This window comes from Puma concolor, chromosome E1, assembly GCF_028749965.1.
Source record: "Puma concolor isolate L17-30 chromosome E1, mPumCon1.1.hap2, whole genome shotgun sequence".
Classification (NCBI taxonomy): Eukaryota; Metazoa; Chordata; class Mammalia; order Carnivora; family Felidae; genus Puma; species Puma concolor.
In genome coordinates, this window is record NC_141680.1 from 57295223 (window position 1) to 57317729 (window position 22507).

The following is a 22507-nucleotide window of genomic DNA, read 5'->3' on the forward strand; positions in this document are numbered from 1 at the left end:
CTCGAACTCACGGACCGCGAGATCGTGACCTGGCTGAAGTCGGACGCTTAACCGACTGCGCCACCCAGGCGCCCCATTTTATTTTATTTTTAATCCCACAAATGCAAGGTCGGTTTTTTATTAACTTTTTATTTTTTTAATATGAAATTTATTGTCAAATTGGTTTCCATACAATACCTAGTGCTCAGATATTTTATTTTGAACGATTTTGGGGACCTCTATCTCTTTTCTGAGCTCCTTCTTTAGAGAGGTCATGTTGTCCATAATTTCTCCGAGACTGAGCTGAACTGGCCAGCTGGACTCTTCCTCTGTGTCCTGGGGCCCTGGCGCTCACAAAGCAAGTTCTCCAGCTGCATTTTGTTGGCACTGTGTCCCTCTCCTTGAGTCCATCAGTTAGGAAAGGTGCTGGTTCATTTTCTAGTAGAAGCTTCCTTTGAATGTGGTCGGGGCACTGCAGAGAGGGTGTGGGTGGGCAGCGGGCGTTCTGCAGAGGTGGGTGGCTTCTTGTGGGGAACACCTCCCACCAGTGCTGACAGCTCCAGCCCACATGGTTCTGGTTCGCGCCTCTGAAAAGGGCAAGACCTCCAGGCCCAGCAGCCCGTGCACGTTACCGCATGAGGAGTCCGGCCCCAGGTTTCCGCCGCAGGGCTGAGTCTCCCAGGGGCCTCCCCCCAGCCCTCTGTGCATCCGGCAGAGGCAGCATGTTCCTTGAACCATCCTGTCTGGGGCTGGGACATTAAGTTCTCTCTGCTTAGATCTCCCGTGGGGCACAAAACAGCGATATTTCTGTCATGTCATAGATTCTGTGGTCAAGAATTCGGACGGAGTGCAGCAGGGATGGCCTGTCTCTGCTCTAAAAAGTCTGGGCCTCAGCTGGGAAGACATAATGGCGGTGGTGGGGGAGGGATCTAAATGGCTGGGTGCTGCTGTCATCTGGAAGCTTCTTTTCTGCGTGTCTGGAACATGCGCCAAGACTGAGTTCAATCTCGATATTTGACCTGAGATCCTACAGGAGGCCTCTCCATGTGGAGCTGGGTTCTGAGAAGGAGAGTCTCCAGAGCAAGTGTTTCAAGAGACGGAGGACAGAGTTACAGGGTTCCTTTGGGCCTGGCCTCAGAAGTCACACAAGGTCACTGTCACCATACTCTATCCATGCATTGTGACAAATATTGGTTCTTGGAAGGGAAAAAATGCTACTCTTTAATATACAAAACATAGATGATCAATTGACAGATGGATCGATTGATCGATATATAGAACATAGGCATATATAGGCATATATCTTTGGTATTAAAATTTCATACCCATGGTGGGGATTCTAGTAAAAGAATGTCTAAACAGGCTCCTTAGGAAGATACTTATAGGGAAAAGTTGGGAATCTGCTCTAGGCTACTGACCTCACAGCCCCAGCCCACCCAGACTCAAGGGGAGGGGACACACCCCCAACTCTCAATAACAGGAGTGTCAAGAAATTTACAGTCCCAGTTTAGAGCTGCCACCTGGAAGAATCTTTTTTTTTTAATGTTTATTTATTATTTTTGAGGGACAGAGAGACACCATGAGCAGGGGAGGGGAGGAGCAGAGAGAGAGAGGGAGACACAGAATCTGAAGCAGGCTCCAGGCTCTAAGCTGTCAGCACAGAGCCTGACACGGGGCTTGAACTCACAAACCATGAGATCATGACCTGAGCCAAAGTCGGATGCTTAACCAACTGAGCCCCCCAGGAGTCCCAATTGCTTTTGGAAGACTCTTAACATAGTGCCTTCACATCACATTAAAGAATGAGGAGCCCAGAAGGGCTGAGGCCCCAGACCCCCAGTCATAATGCCAGGGAGCAGACTTGGACCTGCCCCAAGGAAGTCCACACAGCAATCCTGCGAGTCCATCTGTGCACTGGACAGGTCAGTTCCCAAGCCTGCTGGGGGCACCATGTGGCCCCAGTGTAAGTACTAGGCAGACACAACAATGCTCTGCACTTTCTCTGCTTTACTCACTGGTCACAGACCGCATCTGAGACTTGCATGAACTTACAAATAAGTTTTGCTTGGATCACAATATTTATTTAAGTGGAGGTTGTTGCCTATATGTACACATGAGCCATTTCACTCCTGGCTTCTCTTTTAAAAGCAGAAATGCCGGAAAACAGTGGGTCCATGATGCTACATGCTCCACAGGGTCATCAGAGTGTTTAAGACCTTCCAGGGGCTCCAAGGGTTCCAGGACACCACTAAAGCACACAGATTAGGAAGGAAAAAATAAAACTGTGCCTTTGTACAGGCAACATGATTGTGTAGAAAATCCTAAGGAATCTATCAAAAAAATTTTACCAAACTGCTAGAACTGGTAAATTAATTTAACAAGTCACAGGAATAAAGATCGATACACACGCACATACACACATATACATGCATACACACACACACACATACACACATACACTTACACACATGCACACGGAGACACATGCATACACATGGGCACTGACACATGCAGAGACACACACATGCATGCACACACATACACACATACATACACTCACACATACACACATACACTAACACATATACATACATACATAAACACATACACATAAACACACACATATACACACCTACACACACACTATCTTACTTGTAAACTAGCAATGCTAGCAATGAGCATGTAGAAAATGAAACGAAAAGCACCGTGTTGTTCACGAGTGCTCAAAAAGAAGACAAAATACCCAGGTATAAATCTAACACAACACATGCAACATCCAGATACTTAAATTTACAAAACACTGGTGATAGAAGCCAAGGAATATTTAACTAAATTGCAAGAGGTACCATGTTTATGGACTGGAAGACTCAACATAGTAAAGATGTCAATGTTCCCAGTATTGATCTATAAGTTTAATACGATTCCGATCAAAATACCAGGAAGATTGTTTTGGTAGATACACGCAAACTTACTTGAAAATTTATCTGGAAAGGCAAAGAAACGAGAATGCTTGAAATAATTTTGAAATAGAATAAAGTGCATCATAAGCTTCTTTCTTGCCCGTCATTGTGTTTCCTATACCGCCCCATCTGTGTTTTATTAGTAAGGTCTGGATGTGCCTCCTTGGTTGAATTTCTCCTTCAGCCAAGTCCTGGGCCAGTCCCAGCTCTCCTTGAGGTGTCACAAATGGCCCTGCCCTTGTGGGAGCCACACCAGGGTTCAGGTTCTGAGTGTGGTGGCCCTGCCTGCAAACTCAGTGCTCCGGAGTTTGGAGTGTTTTCTGGAAACTGGCATCACTAGCCCAGGGAAAGCTTGGGCTTGGTGGAGATGAGAGGGCTGCTCCACACACAAGGAGTTGAGTGAAGATGTTGACACGTGCTTATAACAGACTGTGCGCCTCGCTGCAAACTTCAGGGAGGGAGCCGCTGACAAGCATTCAAACCCAACAGAGCCTTCTCCGGGTGTGGGGGTGGGGGGATGTGTTAGCACCTGGGATACATAGACGGTTATATACAAGGAGGCTTATGTCATAAGTGATCATTGTATCATGAAAAAATTGATGAGCTTGGAAATAAGTCTTATAAGTAGAGCAATGACTTGGATATAGAAATATTTCTCTGAATCTTGGCTGACTTTTATGAACTGGTCTGGAGTAAAATATATGCATCTTTGCGTGTCTCGTTTCATAGGATTGCGGTAAGAATTGGGTTAGATTATGTGGAAAACCATGTAATGCAGTGATTAGCCCAATTAGTATTATTTCTCTGCTCCCCTCCCCTTTACTGGACATAAAACAATATTCCTGATTTTCAGAATGTGGTCATCAGGACTAAAGTAGCCGATTTCTTTAGGGCTCGGTACGTGCTCACCTGTGGGAAGCATCTTACCATCAACTCCTCCTCTTCTTCGGCTGGGTGAGGTTTTTCCAAGCTCACCCCCTCCTCTCTTTGTTTGTGTCCTCATCTCTTCCCTTCCCCATCACCAGCCTTGCTCCACACCATTGTCACCCAGACCTGCCCAGCCCCGCTCACCTGGGACAGAGAGCAGCAGCAGAGCCGATGGCAGCCATATGGCCCCGTCCCTCTGGTGTCTCTCCTGCTGCAGCTGGAACCCCTCACCCAGGGGCCGCTCACCCTGTCCCCCCTCTTCTGCAATTCTTGGCACTTCTCTGCTTCCTTCTTCAGCCTCTTGGTTCTGTTCTCAGGGCTGGTCAGAAAATGGGGGAAGCGAGAGGCTCAGAGCATCATGTGGCCAGTCGATTACTTGCTAAAGTTCATCCTCAGAAACATTTGAATGCACCGTTCTGCTTTCTGTTCCTGTGAAGATCATGCCCTTACTATGACTGCACCCGCAGCAGCCGACACACCCTCCTGTCACACAGTAGGGTGGTCCCAGCTGACTTCCATCTAGATTTTCCCACCCTGTCCTCCTATCTAGGAATAGCAAATGTCTTGTGGCTGGCATGTTTGAGAAATTGCATGGAGGCATGTGAAGCTGCTGAGAAGCATATGGAGGTCAGAGAACTGGAAGGCTGCTTAGTCTGCAAATGTTCAGTGCATCGATGGTGACAGGCACTCAGTTAAGAACAGTGGGCAGAACAGTGGGCAGGTGGAGGCATGGTTAGATTCTGGACATTGATATTTTGAAGAAAGAGCAGCAGGATAGCTTAAAACTTTTTTGATGTTTATTTATGTTTTGAGAGAGAGAGAGAGAGAGAGAGAGGGACAGGGTGAGAGCAGGGGAGGGGCAGACAGAGAAGGAGACACAGACCCGAAGCAGGCTCCGGGCTTCCAGCTGTCAGCACACAGAGCAACGCGGGGCTCGAAATCAGGCAACATGAGATCATGACCTGAGCCAAAGTCAGATGCCCAACCAACTGAGCCATCCAGGTACCACAGAGCAGCAGGATATCTTAACAGATTAGATATGAGCAAGAGAGGAATCAGGGGCCACTCCTAAGTTCAAGGCTGAGCACCTGGGGGTTTGGGAATGCAATGAACCAAAATGGGCAAAGCTGGGCTTGCAGGAAGAACAGATTCTGGTTTGGAATTGTTAGTCTGGTTTGGAATCTGTAAGTCACCTGCCATGGACTGCGTGTCTGTGTCCTCCCCCAAATTCATATGTCAAAGCCCTAATCAGGGGTAATGCCAAGGACCCACCCATTGAGAAGTCTTTCCAAGTGTCTAGAATAACAGTGGAGGAGATTTTGGGGGTCCTTACCTGCATTCCACAGATCAGAGAGTGCTGAGATGAAAAGCTGAGCCTAGCATGTTGTCTGACCCCGTCTCCACACCCATGTCCGCCCCCACCCCCACCACTCTGCCCCAGCTTCACCCCATGTGGAATTGATGTCCTACACCCAGCCACCACCCATGGAGATGCTCTTCTCACCCCTTTTGGGTTCTGCCACCCCAGCCTGGGCTGACCCTCGGTGGGGAGGGCTTCCTCAGCCGGCTTAGACCCTGACACCCATGCCGAGATGCCTCTCACTTGGATGCCCTCCGCACTTGCCTGGACTCCCAGCCCCCACAATACCATCTGATTTTGAACAACACATTAAAACTATCTCTGGACTCTGTGCCCTAAAAGATGAAGACTTCTGCACCTCACACATGGCCCACCGTCCTCTTCCCAGTGCTGATTTTCTCAGAATGGTGTTCTTTGCATCTATGACACTTATACTCTCTTCTGTAATCGTTCCCACCATTGCTTAGGGGTTTTATGCTTAGGGTAAAACATTCATTGCTGACCACAGCTTCTCTTTTTTCACTATTTAACTTCACCCTTTGTTGGCAGACTTTGATCATGATGTATATTTTCTATTTTGAAAGGGCCTATGGGTGCTGTATTTCATAAGGTCTTGCATTCACGAGACAGTTGTCAGAGCATTCCGGAATATTCTGTCATTTGCTCAGAACATATAGATTCTCCTTCACTGTGTGTTGGGATGCAGTGTTGTTATGAAGCAAGAGTATTTCTGTCACACACCATGTGATCCTTCTGGTACGACCTTCTGATGTGATCATCGTTTCTGATACCAGCCCAGATGATTCTGTTTATTTTATTTTATTATTTTTTATTTTTTTTAATGTTTATTTTTGAAGGAGAGAGAGACAGAGTGTGAGTGGGGGAGGGGCAGAGAGAGAGGGAGACACAGAATCGGAAGCAGGCTCCGGGCTCTGAGCTGTCAGCACAGAGCCGGACGTGGGGCTTGAACCCACGAACTGTGAGATCATGACCTGAGCCGAAGTCGGACGCTCAACCGACTGAGCCACCCAGGCACCCCAGATGATTCTGTTTATCCACAAGGTTTGGTAACTTCATACCATTCTGGGTGTGGATCATCTGTATCAGTTCCTTTCCTGGGTCCCCGGTTGGGCTTTCAATGACAGCCTGAAAGATCTCTTTGTTTCCACATAGTTTTTAATTCAATTCAATTATGTTTACTTTTGGCTTCTCTTTTCTCCTCCAAGGGAATAGTCAATGTACATTTGTGGCATCACCTCTCTGTCTCCTGTACCAATGTCTGCCTCTCCACATGTTATACTATGTTCACGTAAATGTCACTTCAGGAAATGTCTACAAGGTACCACGTCTGTGCATTTTCAGGCACGTTTATCATTGGGTTTTGTGGTTGTTTCATTCTTTCTTTTGGGCAATATTGTCTTTCTTTTCTGCTCCTTTTCATTTTTTTAATGTTTATTTACTCTGATTGAGAGGGAGAGAGAGAATCCCAAGCCTGCCTGGCACAGAGCCTGATGTGGGACTCGATCCCACAAACCGCAAGATTGTGACCTGAGGCAAAATCAAGAGCTGGATGCCTAACCAATTGAACCACCCAAGCACCCCATTGTCTCTTTCTCTTCTGCTCCTTATCTTTCCTGAGATCTGCTCTCTCACTTTCCATCACCCTATCTTGCACTCCACTCTCTTTATGTTCTAGATTCATCCTGTTGTCTATCATTTCCTTTAGACTAAATACAGCTACTTATAGGTACTGATTTTCCTATGCTTCTTGGGACATTTCCTCTCATGAAGTCTACTTTTTATTTGCTTTGTGCAAAAAAATGTTTGTTTTATTGTTTTTCACCTATCAGCTTTTGAAAGTGTTATTCCCCTTTTGAATTAAAGTTGGTGTTTGCCTAAGTCTAGTGTGGGGAGGGAGGTGGCTGGGAGGGTCTGCAAGCTAGAGCAGATGGTGGCCTGGAACCTTCCACTCGTGCTGAAGGCAGGGTCCTGTTGGTTCTCAGCTCACCCAGCATCACTTACCCAGTGGCTGTCTGCTTGGCTGCCTAGAACCACTCCTTCTCCCCTGTCTCATTCACCCCCACCCCCCACATCATTCTCCACTGCCTGGGGGCCCAGGTCATGTGTAATCAATATGCCATATCTGCCAATCAGAGTGTAAAGATAAAAAATTGACAACACCCAATGTTGGGGATGGGGGCTGGCCATTTATTAACAAATTCAGACAAGGGTAGAAATATTTACAACTTCTTTGGTTATATCCATCAAATTTGGAAAAATGCACAGACCTGTGGCAGAGCTATATTTTCATAGGAATGTACTCTGTAGGTATATCCATAAATGTGTATCAATCCACATATGCAAGGAGTTTCATTGTACAATTGCATGTAGTTGCAAAAACCCAAACAACTGAAATGTCCATCATGAGAGAAAAAAAATTCAACAAGTCATGATATGTAGATATCATGGAATACTGTGAAGCCATTACAAACAAAAATCTACACATACTAGTATGGAATGATTTTTAAAATACACCCAGTGAAGAAGACAAGGTGTAGAACAAGATGTGCAATTTTTCTATGAGGGAGGGAAAGAATATATGCTGATAAATATGTTTTAGATGCATAGGATTTCTCCAAACCACACACATGCACTGCCTATAGTCTTTACCTTTGGGTAGGGGACTAGGGTAGAAGTCAGAACACACTTTTTTTTTATTCTTCATTTTTGTACTTTAAAAACATTTCTCTTCCTAAATATTCACAAATAAATATAAAAGTTGGCGTATCTGCCCAGTGTTTCACTAGCTCCCTCCTGCTGAGGAGATGCCACATGGTGCACAAAGGAAGAGTTCTCCTCTGGGTCAATGGCCACGTTAACTTTGACCCATAGTCATGATCCCAGGGTTGTGGGATTGAGCCCTGAGTCAGACTCCATGCTGGGCATGGAGCCTCCTTAAGATTCTCTCTCTTTGTCCCTCTGCCCTCTTCTTCCTCCTCCTCTTTCTCCTCCTCCTCCTCCTTCTTCTTCTTCTTTTCCTTCTTCTCCTTCTCTTTCTTCTCCTTCTTCTCCTTCTCCTCCTCCTCCTCCTTCTCCCCCTCTTTCTTCTTCTTCTTCTTCTTCTTCTTCTTCTTCTTCTTCTTCTTCTTCTTCTCTTTCTCCTCCTTCTTCTTCCCCTCCCCTCCTCCTCTTCCTCCTCTTCCTCCTCCTTCTTCTTCTTCTTCTTCTTCTTCTTCTTCTTCTTCTTCTTCTTCTTCTCTCTCTGTCTTTCTTGCCTCTTTCTCTTAAAAAAACAAAACAATATGCAGATCACGACAAGCTGGATGAGGAGTCACAGCCACCCACATGGGTGGGCAGGTAGGTAGCTCCCTCAACAGCCACACTCCCACTTTGGGGACACGAATCACCCAGGACATTTTAATGAAAGGCCCAGTTTCAATACACCCACACAATGGAAGCAGAGTCACAAAATGCATTGTTTACAGATCCAAGGGAGAGGCATTCAGTGAGCCTGGGGAAAGGCAGTCCCACATCCCGACCACAGAGAGCAGGGGACTGACAGTGGGGTGATGGCCCCTGTGACTTACAAGGGGATTGAGGAAGAGGTCACTGATTTCCCACAGAATCAACTCCAAGTGGTTAATTTAAAGGATTCCCCAGGAAAAGTAAAACAGGAACTTATGGAGGAATTCTAAGTTTGGGTCCTGATCTAAATTTCCAGATTTTGGGTGTGAACAGGGTTGCCATTCTGTAAGATGCCTGGGAGCAACTCAGAAAAACAACAGCTCATTTTTCTCACAAGTTGTTTTACTCCCCCCTTATGGCCATGGAGAATGTGCCCTTTCTCTGATTGATGGACACAAGGTGCTTCTTCAGCTCTGATCCAGCAGTCTGAACAAAGATGGTGCAGCTACTCAAATCAGCATCTGGACACCAGGACTTCACGTAGGTCTCCCACCCTGGGCCATAGTGACATTGCATGGTCACTTGCAGACGAAAGTAGAAGGAAGGAAATAATGAAGAAAAGAAAAATATTAATGAAATAGAAAGGAAATATAAAATAGAGACCAAAAAGCCAACAGTTGTTTTCTTAAAGAAACAAAACCCTTAGCAAGATATTAGTGATAAAAGGAGAGGTCTGAATAATTGACACCAGGAATGAAAACAGGTATTTCACACAATATCCTGTGCATATTAAAAACAAGGTAAGATAATAAGGAATAGGATAATAAAGGAAATCTAAACAAGTTTATGGCAATAAGTTTGAAAATTTAGATGGAATAAACAAATTTCTAGCAAAAATAATGTGATATACTAAAATAGGTACAAAAAGCAATAGAAAATCTGAATCACCTTACAACTATTTAAATGAATCAAATCCATTGTTATTAAAGACCACTCACAGGGAGCACCCTCCAGCTCAGTGGGTACAGCATGTGACCCTTGGTCTCTGGTATGTAAATTCAAGCCCTATGTTGGGTGTAGAGCTTACTTAAAACCAACCACCACAACAAAAACATACCTTTCCTAAAGAAGCCTCCAGACCCATACAGCTTCAATGGAGCTATCCCTTAAACATTTAAGGAAGAAAGAATGCCTATCTTACGTGAAAAATTCCAGACCATATGGACACCTGGGTGGCTCAGTTGGTTGAGCGTCCGACTTCAGCTCAGGTCATGATCTCGCGGTCCGTGAGTTTGAGCCCCACATCAGGCTCACTTCTGTCAGCCTGTCAGTCTGTCAATGCAGAGCCCACTTCAGATCCTCCGTCCCCCTCTCTCTGCCCTTTTCCCGCTTGCACTCTCTCAAAAATAAATAATTTTTTTAAAATTCCAGAACATAGAAAAAGAGGATGAAATACCAAATCCATTTATGAGACTAGCATACTCTTCATGGCAAAACTTAACAAGGACAGTGCAAAAAAGAAATATAGGCAAAAATCACTCATGAACATAAATACCAAAGTCTGCAACAAAAAAAGTCAGCAAGCTGAATCCAGGGATATATAAGCCAGGAACACATCATGACCAAGTTGGGTTTATCCCAAGAATGCAAAATTGTTTAAACGTGAGGAAATCAGTAAGTATAATATGCCACATTGACAGACTAAAGGAGAAAATCATATGATCATCTCGTAGATATGGACAAAAGTATTTGATAGATTTAAGCAGCACTTTGACAATGGAGACCATTCTGGACCTCAGGAATCCTCACAGCACCCCGACTGTGCTGGGCTCCTTCCCTCTGATACTCGATATGGAACAGGGGGTGGGAACAGCTGCTATGAAGTCCTGGCCCCAAATTCCAGAAAGAGCAGGACACAAGGTACCAGAGGTCCAGGAAGGCATTGGAAGGAATTGGGGTCTTGGTCCCATGGAAGGAGGTCCCTTTGGCCTATGGGCTGAAACTGGGACCATCACCTTGATCTCTGTGGGCAATAGACTCAGACAATGAGCTATGCAGAGAAACACGTGCCCAGACAAGCTTGATCCCATCCTGGAGGAGAAGCCAGGAGCCATGAGAGCATCTAAGAGACGGAGAATCTTGGCTTTCTAGCACCCCACTCTCTCTCCACGCCCAACAGACCCCACTCAGGTTGGGATGTGCTGACGGTGGAGGCGACCGGGAAAAGAGGAGTTGCCTTCCCTGAACAAGCCTGTCCTGGCCGAGTCTATCCTTCTTTGCTCCCTCTGGGGAGAGCAGATGGAGACATGTGGAGCTGTGGGTGCTCACTCTTTCTTCCAGTCCTTTCCAGAATCTTGGTGCCCCCCATCCACGCTTGCACGTGCCATTCTGTAAAACACTCATATGTGCACACACACGCTCAAACAAGCACATGTATATGTGTAGTCTCAGGCAAGTTTCCAGACTCCTCTCCATCCATCAGGGAAGGCAGAGAAACAGTGCTGTCTCCTCTGGGGGTGGGTCCCAGGGGCCCAGAACACAGAAGCGGTAGTGCCTATCTGTGTCAAAAATCACAGCAAATTCCAACCCCAGGTCAGTGCCAAATCGCTCAATCCCACACTAGTAGATGTCTGAGTCGTCCCACTGGAGATTCTCCAAGGTCATGGTGAATGTGCGTTGGCTGTGATTATCCTGGACGGACGCTCAGCCCTTCTTCACCAGTTGCTCTGACCCAGTGGGTTTAACAAGGATTTTGCAGGAACTCCAGTCATTCCCGCGACACCACCACTTCCTGTAGGATTCCCATCCCGGATCATATGTATAGTGTGCAGTCAGTGTGCCCCCCAGTGTGCCTCTCACCATTCTTTCCAGGCAGGTGGAGAAGTGGCCTAGAAAACAGAAACCCAACATGCAGCTCGTCCTTCCTTGAGCCCAGAGCTGACCCCCATGCTGCTGGGGCTTTTGGCCCTTCCCTGAAGACCAGCCAGGAGCCCCTGCCCTCTGTCTAATCTCCACATCCCCCCTGTCCCTTCAAATCCCGCAGAAGCTTTTGTTGTCACCTCTCTCATGAAGTTCTCCTTGGGTCTTCTAATGCCCAATACAGGGGCCCTCTGCTCACTCCATCCTACTGACCACCGTCCCCTACCTGCCCTCAAGCAGAACCTCTTCCTAGCAGCACAGAGCTCACGCAGCAGCCACAGGTGTGTTTCTGAATCCCAGAGCTGGTGAGACAGCATGGTCCCCTCCCCATCCCAGCTCCTGACATTCTAACTCCCACACACCTACAAACCCTCAGCCTCTGAATTAACACATGGCACAGAACTAAACACACACACACACACACACACACACACACACACACACTCACTCGCACAGGTGATTGCTTGTTTTTGTTGTTGTTGTTATTTTCTTTCTTTCTTTTTTTTTTTTTTTTTTTACCTATACACCTTGTTCTTCTGTGTCTTCATACCTTTGTACAAGCTCTTCCCTCTACCAGAATGTGCTTTCTTCTCTCCTTGGTGGAATCAAACCCTGATATCTGTCCCTCAAGGCTCGGCTCCAACATTGTGTTTTCTGGGGGATTCTCCGGTTCTACAGCCAACTCGGTCACCCCCGAGCCACCAGAGCACTTTGTCCCTGACTCAGTTACTGAGCTTCCAACACTGGATGAAGGTCAGGTCTGTGGCTCATCCAGAGCAAAGACTCAGGCAGCCTGATGGGGGCGGGGCGGGGGAGAGGGGGTGGTGAGCAACTCAGCAGAGAGCCTGTCACACCCTGGTTTTGCTGCCTGCCTTCCTCCCTGTTGTCTGAGCTCTTGAGAAGAGAGGATCCTGGCTCAAGCTTCAAATCAAGACCATTTGTGCAGGCTTGAAAATGATGCTGATACCTGAACCCCAGCTGAACTGAGTGGGTCTCAGCTGGGGGTTAAGCTCCTTAAAAAATCCCTCAGGAATTCATGCATTTATGTATGTGTGTATATATGTGTGCATGTGTGCATTTATCCATCAACTATCTATTCATCCATCCAACCATCCATCCATCCATCTGTCCGTCCACCCACTTGTCCATCTACCATCTATTTACCGATCTATCTGCTGGGGGTGACAAACAATGCCTGAAAACAGACACTGCTTGTGCAATTTATTTTTGTTTTCTTTCCCCGACACATAACTTAGTACCTGCCAGGTAACATAACTTAAAAAAAAATTCTTTTTTGACTGAAACAGTGTCCTGATGAATGAAAGACCCTGGCATTTCCCTCGGGACGGACCTAGTCTGAGTTTCACCCAGGTCCTACAGGTAGTCTGTCCAGAAGCCCCTGCCCATGCACTCATTTTGGAGGGCGGGGAGGAACAGAGCCGGGAGCAGCCACATGTCCTGCCCGCCTGGCTTGTCTCCTGATACTCAGCTGATTGCAGCCGCCCTCCGGGGACTTGAGCTGAGCTCGAAGTCAAACTGCCTTCTATTGTAAATCATTCTTTTTTAGTTTCTCTCATCTACTTCCGTTAATTTATTTTTTCTTCACTGACTTCCTAATTTTATTAATTAGAAGAAAATCAGTGCCTTCTTTGGGAGCATGTGGCTGACGTCATCATGTGTCTTCCGTGATTTGCGGAAGCAAAGCATCCCACTGTCCAGGGTGCTATTGCAATTGTGCATGAGGACCTGGGGAGCCAGCTGCCAGCAAACCAGGTGACCCAGTGCAGCAGGGAAGGGACACCAGAACCTCAGGGCCGGGTCCAAGGGAGGGATGGGCACACGTTGGGTTTGCATGTGGGGAAGAATCAGTGCACAGGGCTCACACCCAGCCTCGCTGGCCATACAGCCCCATCCTGAACCTCCTTCCGGGCAGCCCACCTCAGTGCACCCCAGACCACCCTCCCCCTCCCTTGGTCCTGGTCCAGCCCAGATCCTGACCTGCTGCCACTCTCTCTCAGGGTCCCCCTGAGGTCCTGAGTCCTTCTGAGGCAGAGGTACTATGGGGAGATTATACTTTCCTTTCAGCCCTATTGTGTCCTAGACATTTCCTCCATCACTCTTGGGTGTATTTCCCCTGGGTGTGGGCTGTGGGCCACATCCCAGCCCCAAGCTGCTTATGCTAATGATTCCTACGTGATGTTCCCACAGGTGTCCCCTCCTCTGACTGTCCCCTGCTCCCTTTCCCTCTCCTCTCTGAATCAATTCTTTTGTCTCCTGTTTTTCTTTTATGTTTTCCGTGTTTGTGAGTTTGATTCTACTTCTTGGGAGTGTTTGGTTTGCTTTTGTGTATTTACTTTATCTTCCAATCTTTGCATGAAATATTTAGTTTAGAAATTTTATTCCCTGCTTGTGGATGTGTTCAAAACTCTCATTTGTGGTCATGTTTTGGTTTGGTCTGGTCTAGTTTGGTCCTTCCCTTTCATATTACACACCTGCCTCAAATGTCTGATCATTGTTTGTTATCTGATTGTAAGTGAGATTGAGCCAAAACGTAGCTGATTGGGGTTCTTAGTATGTGGGTGCAAAACAGCATGTGAAACAGGTGTGTGGTATTGTGCCAAGGTCTTTGAGCCTTCCAACCCTTCTTGATATACAGGCTATGCTTTCACATGAGAGGCTGAGGGATCTTCTAAATCCAGAATGAAGATCTCTAGCTGCCTTAGTTTCCCCAAATATTGTATGCAGTTAAAGAGCATCCTGGGGGATGGGACTGTTTGTTTCTGGATTGGGGTACTGGTTGCATGGGTGTGTTTTATTTGTGCAAGTGTATTGATCTTTGCACTTCTGTTGTGTGCACTCTCTCTGTGGATTTTATACTCCAATAAAAAGCTTTTAAATTTTGCTGCGGAAATATTTCCAAGCCATTACATCTGTACTTATGTAATCCTTAAATAGTTGCTTTAATGTTCCATTGTGATTGTAACATAATTACCTAGTCATGTAGGGATGGTGGCTGAGCTCATTTCCAGCTTTTTGCTCTTGAACATCTATGCTGAAGGCTTCCAGCTCAGGGAAGATGACGTCAACACACTCCACAGACCTCTCCCTAGACTACAGTAAAAGCCCAGACAGAATATGTAGAGCCACTATCTGAGTATTCTGCAGAATGAACCGTAACAGGAATTGGGGAAGGAAACCAGACCAAGTATAGGACCAATCCAGCAGTGAGTTTTCTGATTATATTTCCCACTATATCCTCCTGCCTGAGCGGGAACCTTGCAGCCCACATCCTGAAAGTGCATGCTCAGCAGGGACCCTAAGAGCCCAGGATGAGCAGAAAAAGGAAACCCTAAGGGAAGAGGGGGTCAAATTGCCAGAGTTTTCTTGGTGTTCGTGTTTTCTTTCCCTCCCACGATGTCCCCAGCAAGCAAGCCTCAGGACAGAAGCTGCAATTCCACCTGCAGCCGCTGGGGGCCGACAGCTGGAACTCTGAAGGGGGAAGGTCTTTGCTGCCCAGAAGAGCTTGGGCCCCAAGAGGGGGGAGAGAGAGAGGAATACCAGTGCATCTTCTCTCTCTTTGTTCTTCTACTGCTTGGCCCTGGATGCAAACCCAATCACAGGAAGTACACAGCAGACTGGAGAGAGAAAAACCTCAGCTCTCTAAGTTTCCTAGCCAAAGGACCAGGAAAGGAGGAGGTGGCGGTTCTGAAAGCTGGGAGGGAATGGTGGGGGGGGATGGAGAAGAGAAAACAGCTGAAGAAAGGGACGTTTGATCTCCCAGGATCGCGCCCCAGTGTGGGCTCCTGATCAGACCCTGGGGAGAATACTGGAGTTTGAGACTTGGTGAAGGCCATCGCCAGTCACAGACTGGCCACTAGATGGCGCACATGGGGCATCTGGGAGCGCCTGCAAGGCTCCAGAAAGCACCTGCAAGGCTCCAGAAAGCTGAACCAGCGCACGCAGGAACCACAGTCTACAGAAGCCACATCACCACTTGAAGTCCTAACCTCACCAGCTGGACTGCCTGCCATTAAAGAAACGGAAGTCAGAGTGAAAGACCTGTCCCGCGAGGTGATAGCATTGCTTTGCATGTCTGTGGTGGTGGTTCCGTGAAATGATCCGTGTGTTAAACACATAGAACCGAACAGCACCACAAAGTTGTACCGTATGTAAGATTTGAGAAGTAGCAAAAACAGCAAGAAAAACGTTTGAAACTCTTCACTTTAAGCGTATGTGGTTTATTTTATCTTAATTACACCTCAGTCGACCTTGAGAAAGGAAGGGAGGGAGGGAAAAGTTTGAGGAGAGGCCAATGTTCCCGCTCACCACCCCCGCATAAATTCAGGGCTCACTGGGGCCCCAGTCCCAGGAGAAGGCTCAGCCCTGCCCTCACACGTGAACACAAACAGAGCTACACAGGCTGAAGGCAGGCCGCCCCAAGATGGGCCACTTTGAGCATGAAGATTGTTCGCAGGTAATGACAGTCAAGACCCGGCTGTCTGCAGAAAAACTCTGCCCCTCCCTTTACTATATAGAAGAACCTCAATTGAGAGTCTTTGCAGAATAAGAGTTATTACCAGGAATAAATCTTATCTGAGTACCCCAACTACATAACAGGGCAAGCATTTGTGTAGCAAACACTAACTGGTTTTCATTTTCCCATGAAATCCTTTCTTTCCCTTTGAAGTCCCAGACTCCTGCCCCTTCTCCTTAATTCAGGATGACACTTACACCCCATTATGCCCGATTGCCCTGTCTGTGTGGGTTCCCCACACAAATACTATTCAGCTGGATTTTCTCCTGTTAATCTGTTTCATGTCAATTCGATTCTTGGTCCAACCAGAAGAACCTTGAAGGGGCCAGGAACACTTCCTCCCCAAGAACGGGATGGGATATTCTTGCTCCTGGACAGCTGGCGTAGTCGGCAGGACTAGCTGGACACCGCTCACCCCAGACCCTGCCACAGCTGAGACGTCCCTGGGACATCTGACAGAGAGCTGGCAGAAGGTAAGATTTCTCATCATGTCAGCCTCCTGGAATCGCCATCTATAGAGGCTGAGAAAACGAGAGTGAAAAGTCTTTTTTCTGTCTCCATTCAGATGAACAGGAGAAAATATTCATGGACATAGTTCCTTGGGCTTAGTGGCTTTGTGGTTCAACCAGTTCAATTTGGCTGAGTGTCCTTTCATTACTGATCCATTTCATCCCAGAAATGCTCTTTGTTTTCCTCTGTCTATATGATTTCTGATGTTTGTCATCTGTTGCTAAGGGACATCTTGGAAGCCAGAGCTGCAAAACTGGTGGACACAAGTCGAGCACTTAAAAGCTGTTTGAGCTCTTGTCACCTGAAGAGGATTCCCATGATAGGATGAGCTGGTCGTGGAATGGGGTAGACTGACACTAGGTCACCCACCAGCCTCAAGAAACCTCCATGCGAGCAGGTACACTGTAAACAACACACAGTCCCCAACCCCATGACACATCCCTCTTAGGTGTTATTGTGGCTCCAGGAGGCCCAAGGCTTAGATAAAGCTCTTAGATTTTCCCTTTTGCTTTGTTCTATGCCCTAAGAGTTTGGCTTTATGGCCCGTGAGAATTTTCTCTTTGGTCTTTAAAAAACATTTTTTGGGGGGTGGTTGCCTGGTTGGCTCAGTCGGTTGAGCATCCGACTTCAGCTCAGGTCATGATCTCGCACTTCACAAGTTCAAGCCCCGCGTTGGGCTCTGTGCTGACAGCTCAGAGCCTAGAGCCTACTTAGGATTCTCTCTATCTCTCTCTCTCTCTCTCTCTCTGCCCCTCCCCCACTCGTACTTTGTCTCTCTCTCAAAAATAAATAAAACATTAAAAAAATTTTTTTAAGTTCATTTACTTAGTTTTGACAGATAGCATGAGCAGGAGAGAAGGAGAGAGAAAGAGAGAGAGAGAGAGAGAGAGAGAGAGAGAATCCCAAGCAGGCTCCACACTGATAGTGCAGAGCCCGATGCAGGGCTTGAATTCATAAAACCACAAGATCGTGACCTGAGCCGAAACTGAGAGTCAGACGCTTAGCCAACTGAGATACCCAGGCACCCTTCTCTTTGGTCTTCACCATCCAGAGGGAGCACTTACTGGAGTACACCTGGTGACCAGTCAAATAGGCTGGGTGTCTGAATCTCTTTCTCTGTATCAGGCTGTGCCAGTCCTCAGGGGTCAATGTCATGAGAGGTTTCAGCCCATGAGAACCTTTATGTCCCAACCCACATTGCTTGTCAATGTTGGAAAGCCCCAATCCAGAAGCACCGATGTGATGTCACTCATTAGTGGGTCTGTGACCGGAGGCATCTCACGTTTTTGTGGGAGACTGGAGACACCATTTCCACTATCCCATCTTACCTCCTGTGCACTGAAGGCCTTGGCTTTCTTAGTTCAACGTCAGGAGTAAACTTTTGGATCATGGAGACTGCATCACCTCTGCCTTCTTTGGTCACCTCTTGTGACCTGAGTTAAGTCGCAAAAAGTCTTACTGATTTGAGTTGCTAGTAATAGATACTACACATTAATGGCCGGATGATGGAGGTTCCTTTAGGATGCGCTCTATTTTGAAAAAAAATATATAATTTATAAAGAACTTTCAATTGTCCTATTATTATCATGGCTAGCTTTAAGGACTCCCTTGACAAGACGGAAGAAGTTCTACTTTAAGACAAAATAAATGTCCACATACAGTGTAAATTCCCTTTGTTTCTTCCTTTGCTTGTTTTAAGTTCATTGAATTGTTTGCTGTCACTACAGTTATTTTTTTTTAATTCTGTACATTATTCAGTGCTCATAAGTGGACTCTAAATGCCCTTCACGTATTTCGCCCAGTCCCGCACCCACCTCCCCTCTGGGAACCATCCAATTGTTCTTTGTAGTTAAGAGTCTTTGTGATTTTCTGGTTTGTCTCTTTTTGTTGTTGTTGTTGTTGTTGTTGTTGTTCATTGGTTTCGTTTCATTTTCTTAAACTCTGGCCTCATGTGCCTGTCGTAACCTCCCTTTCCCTACTGGATTTATAGAGATCACTCTGGCCTGATCTCTAGGTCCAACGTATCCAGGATGCTCCTATAAATGCTAAAAGCCAGAACGTGAATTTAACAAAAGCACCCGAGACTGGTAATAAGATTCGCTTTGCTCCCACCTTCCAGGGCTCTGTAACAAGACTCTGTCAGACTAAGGAATTTTTTTTTTTTTACATTTATTTATTTTTGAGAGGCAGAGAGAGACAGCGTGAGCAGGGGAGGGTCAGAGAGAGAGAGGGAGACACAGAATCAGAAGCAGACCCCAGGCTCCGAGCTCACCACAGAGCCTGACGCGGGGCTCAAACCCACGAACTGTGAGATCATGACCTGAGCCGAAGTCGGACGCTTAACCAACTGAGCCACCCAGGTGCCCTCAGACTAAGGAATTCTTATACAATATGTTTGCAGGTGTATCCTAGACATGCCACAAAAAATTCATATCCCCTGGACAGCAGCAGAGCTTTTAAATTATAAAGCCCCTTACCTCTACTCTCAGAAGCTCCCACATAACTTAGAGAGGATTTACAAAGTTATTTGACTATATTTATAACCTTCCCTTCACAGAGGAAACAAATGACCAAATTTCTCCTAAGCCCTCCTACAAATGGTCAGTTGAAGGCCAATATTGAGGGGCTTATAGAAGCCCCACTTACATTTTGTATCTAGAATAAAAGGCTTTTGTTAAAATGCTTTTGACGGACTTAACAAAGGCATAGAACTATTGGTTTCCATTTTAGCTAAAATTCTCCCTCATATAGAGAAGCAAATTTAGTTAAAAAGAAGGGGCAGTTGCTTGATATTCAGGCTGTAATCCAGGTCTTGAGGAATTAGGAACAATGGTTCTTATTTTGCAAATCTCTACAAAACCAGAACTACAACTCCAGGGACAAATAAAAGCCTACTTAGCTCCATCTATCTCCAAACCTTGCCTGTTCCTTTCAGAATGCTTGTGAATATTATAAAATATCAAGATGTTGGAGGGAAAATTTTCTGTTATTTTTTTTAATTTTTTTAACGTTTATTTATTTTTGAGACAGAGACAGAGCATGAATGGGGGAGGGTCAGAGAGAGAGGAAGACACAGAATCTGAAACAGGCTCCAGGCTCTGAGCGGTCAGCACAGAGCCCAACGCGGGGCTCGAACTCACGGACCGCGAGATCGTGACCTGGCTGAAGTCGGACGCTTAACCGACTGAGCCACCCAGGCGCCCCAATGTTATTTTTTTTTAAAGGTAAATTTTAAACAGCAATTACCCTGAAATTCTAGAAAAAAATTTATATTCTTTTTAAAATATTTATTTTTGGGAAAGTGCGTGCAGAGGACAGGCAGAGAGATGGGGACAGAGGATCGGAAGCAGGCTCTGCACTGATAGTCTGACGGCAGACAGCCCCATGCCGGGCTCGAACTCACAAACCAGGAGATCATGACCTGAGCTGAAGTTGGACACTCAGCTGACTGAGCCACCCAGGTGTCCCCCAAATTTTTATATTCTTCCTATCTCCCATGAAAGTATAAATCTTACCATGTCTTTGAAATGTAAACACAGCCCACAATCTCCTGAGAATGAAGAACAAGAAAAAATAAAGAGGGAAAGTGGCCCTTTTAAAATACAAACCGTTGGCAGGACTCATGTGCCCAGACTCCAGCCCCTCTGATGACAGGCAGAGAGGCTCCAAGGAGCCTCCCCGGAGAAAAGTGAGACCCTTGCTCTGTGCTTTTGTGATATAAATTCTCTACCCCCATTTTCACTAAGATCTAAGGGCCATTTTTTGACACGTGAACTTTAGGGGAAAGTTTTTCACTAAAACAAAACAAAAAAATAGAGGGAAGTATTTAAAAATTGGGCCTGTCATGTCTTCTCCACAAGGATTAGTAGAAACAAAATTAAGATTTTGTTTGCATCTTGTCTATGTAGTGTGTGTGTGTGTGTGTCCATGTGTGTTGTAAATGTGAGATATTTTCTCTACCTCTGGGCGGTACTGTTAAAATTAATTTGCAGAAGAACTCTATTTAGTTAGTTTGAAGGCAAGCACTCGTAAGGATTGGGCATTCTAAAACTCAGAAAGGTAAAAACTCGCCCAAACGTGTTTCAAATTCACATGATCTGGGAACATATTTGGTAGTAAAGCTAATTTAAGGTTGATTTACTTAAAATAGATATGTCTGTAGATTTCTTAGTTTTAAATATAAAACTTCTATTCTGCTTGTATTTACTAAAAGTCAAGTGAGGTTGTGGTATGGCTATTGCAAACTTGATCAGGAGAAAAAGAAACCTTAGAATAATCGGTGTTTTGCCATATGCCTCATGAAGCTTAGGTGCAGTCTGAGCATAATTGTTAAAAACAAGTTAAATTATATAGCCGTAAATATGGTAAAATAAAGAACATCAGTTTATCCACTTTTGTCTTATTATAGCAAAATTAAAGATGTATTTCAGCCTGTTAGTAAATAGATTTCATGTTTTATGAAAAGATGAAAAAAATCACTTGTTTCTAAAAATTATAAAATATATTCATAAATTTGCCCATCTAAAGGATTCTTGTGTAACCAAGTTACAGTTGCTTACTACTTAGTTTTCACTAGAAATTAAGAATTCTAATAAATTCTAATAAAGAATAAAGAATTCTAATAAATGTGGGATGCCTGGGTGGCTCAGTCTGTTAAGCATTCGACTCTTGATTTCAACTCAGGTCGTGATCTCCCAGTTTTGTGACTTTGAGCCCCGCATCAGTCTCTCTCTCTCTCTCTCTCTCTCTGCCCCCTCTACTTGTGCTGTCTCTGTCTCTCTTACAGTAAAAATAAAAATCTTAAAAAAAAGAATTCTAATAAATGTAATTAAGACTACTGGACATAATAGAGGAAACAACTCTGTATATGAAGGAAGTAAGATATGTGTTTTTGGTAAGAAAAAGTATGAAGAATGAAAAGACACATTTGTTGAGGGAAAAGAAAATAATTTTGTCTACAGAGAGACCAGCTATTTCAAGAGGAAACATTTAGGGCAAAATCTGAATGCAAAAAAAAGGAAGTTCTAGAAGGTTAACGAAGACAGAATCTTTGGAAAGAACTTTTATATGCAGCCAATACTGGCTAAGATTATGATAAATTTAAAGAAGTAAATGAGTTTTAACACAAAAAGCACACGGGTGAAAAGTTTTTGTTTCCTCTTTTTAAAAGTACAGAGTTTTCTTCAGCTATTAGAACCTCTTCCTAAGAAATTGCAAGCAAAACTTTTCTTCATATTTTAAATTATCTGCCTAAAAATCCATGATTCTGCTTACCAAAATAATCCCTATGTTTATCAGTTTTCAATTACATAAGAAAACTGAGTCTTAATATTCAAGGTGTTAAATTTTGCTCAAAACTATGTAACCTTCTATATTTGCCTTGAATATTTTTTTTTCAATGTTTATTTATTTTTGGGACAGAGAGAGACAGAGCATGAACGGGGGAGGGACAGAGAGAGAGGGAGACACAGAATCGGAAACAGGCTCCAGGCTCTGAGCTATCAGCCCAGAGCCTGACGCGGGGCTCGAACTCACGGACCGCGAGATCGTGACCTGGCTGAAGTCGGACGCTTAACCGACTGCGCCACCCAGGCGCCCCTGCCTTGAATATTTTTAAAAATATTTTTTAAGTTCATTTTTACTTCTTTTGAGAGAGAAAGAGAGAGACCAAGCAGCTTAGGAGCAGAGAAAGAGGGAGACAGAATCCAAGCAGGCTCCCCACTGTCAGCGCAGAGCTTGACAACGTGGGGCTTGAACTCGTGAACCATGACATCATGACCTGAGCCAAAGTCGGACACTTAACTGACTGAGCCACCCAGGCACCCATAGCAAAGCAGGTTTTAAGGAGTCAAATGCAATTTTTGTTGTACTTATGGAAATAGGCCAAGTTTTATGGGAAATGACTTATTTTGC

General features: G+C 45.4%; 1 protein-coding gene and 1 long non-coding RNA gene across 2 annotated transcripts in view; both read right to left on the bottom strand.

Moving 5' to 3' along the window:
- LOC147574522 (CMRF35-like molecule 5) overlaps positions 1-22507 on the bottom strand; it is a 56730-nt gene that overhangs the window by 15600 nt on the left and 18623 nt on the right. The gene's annotated exons all lie outside the window — the stretch shown is intronic.
- LOC147574523 (uncharacterized) lies at positions 76-4390 on the bottom strand. The gene is made up of 2 exons (XR_015244294.1): positions 4011-4390; positions 76-2227 (listed from the first exon to the last, which is right to left on the bottom strand). It is a non-coding gene; the product is annotated as an uncharacterized LOC147574523 (long non-coding RNA).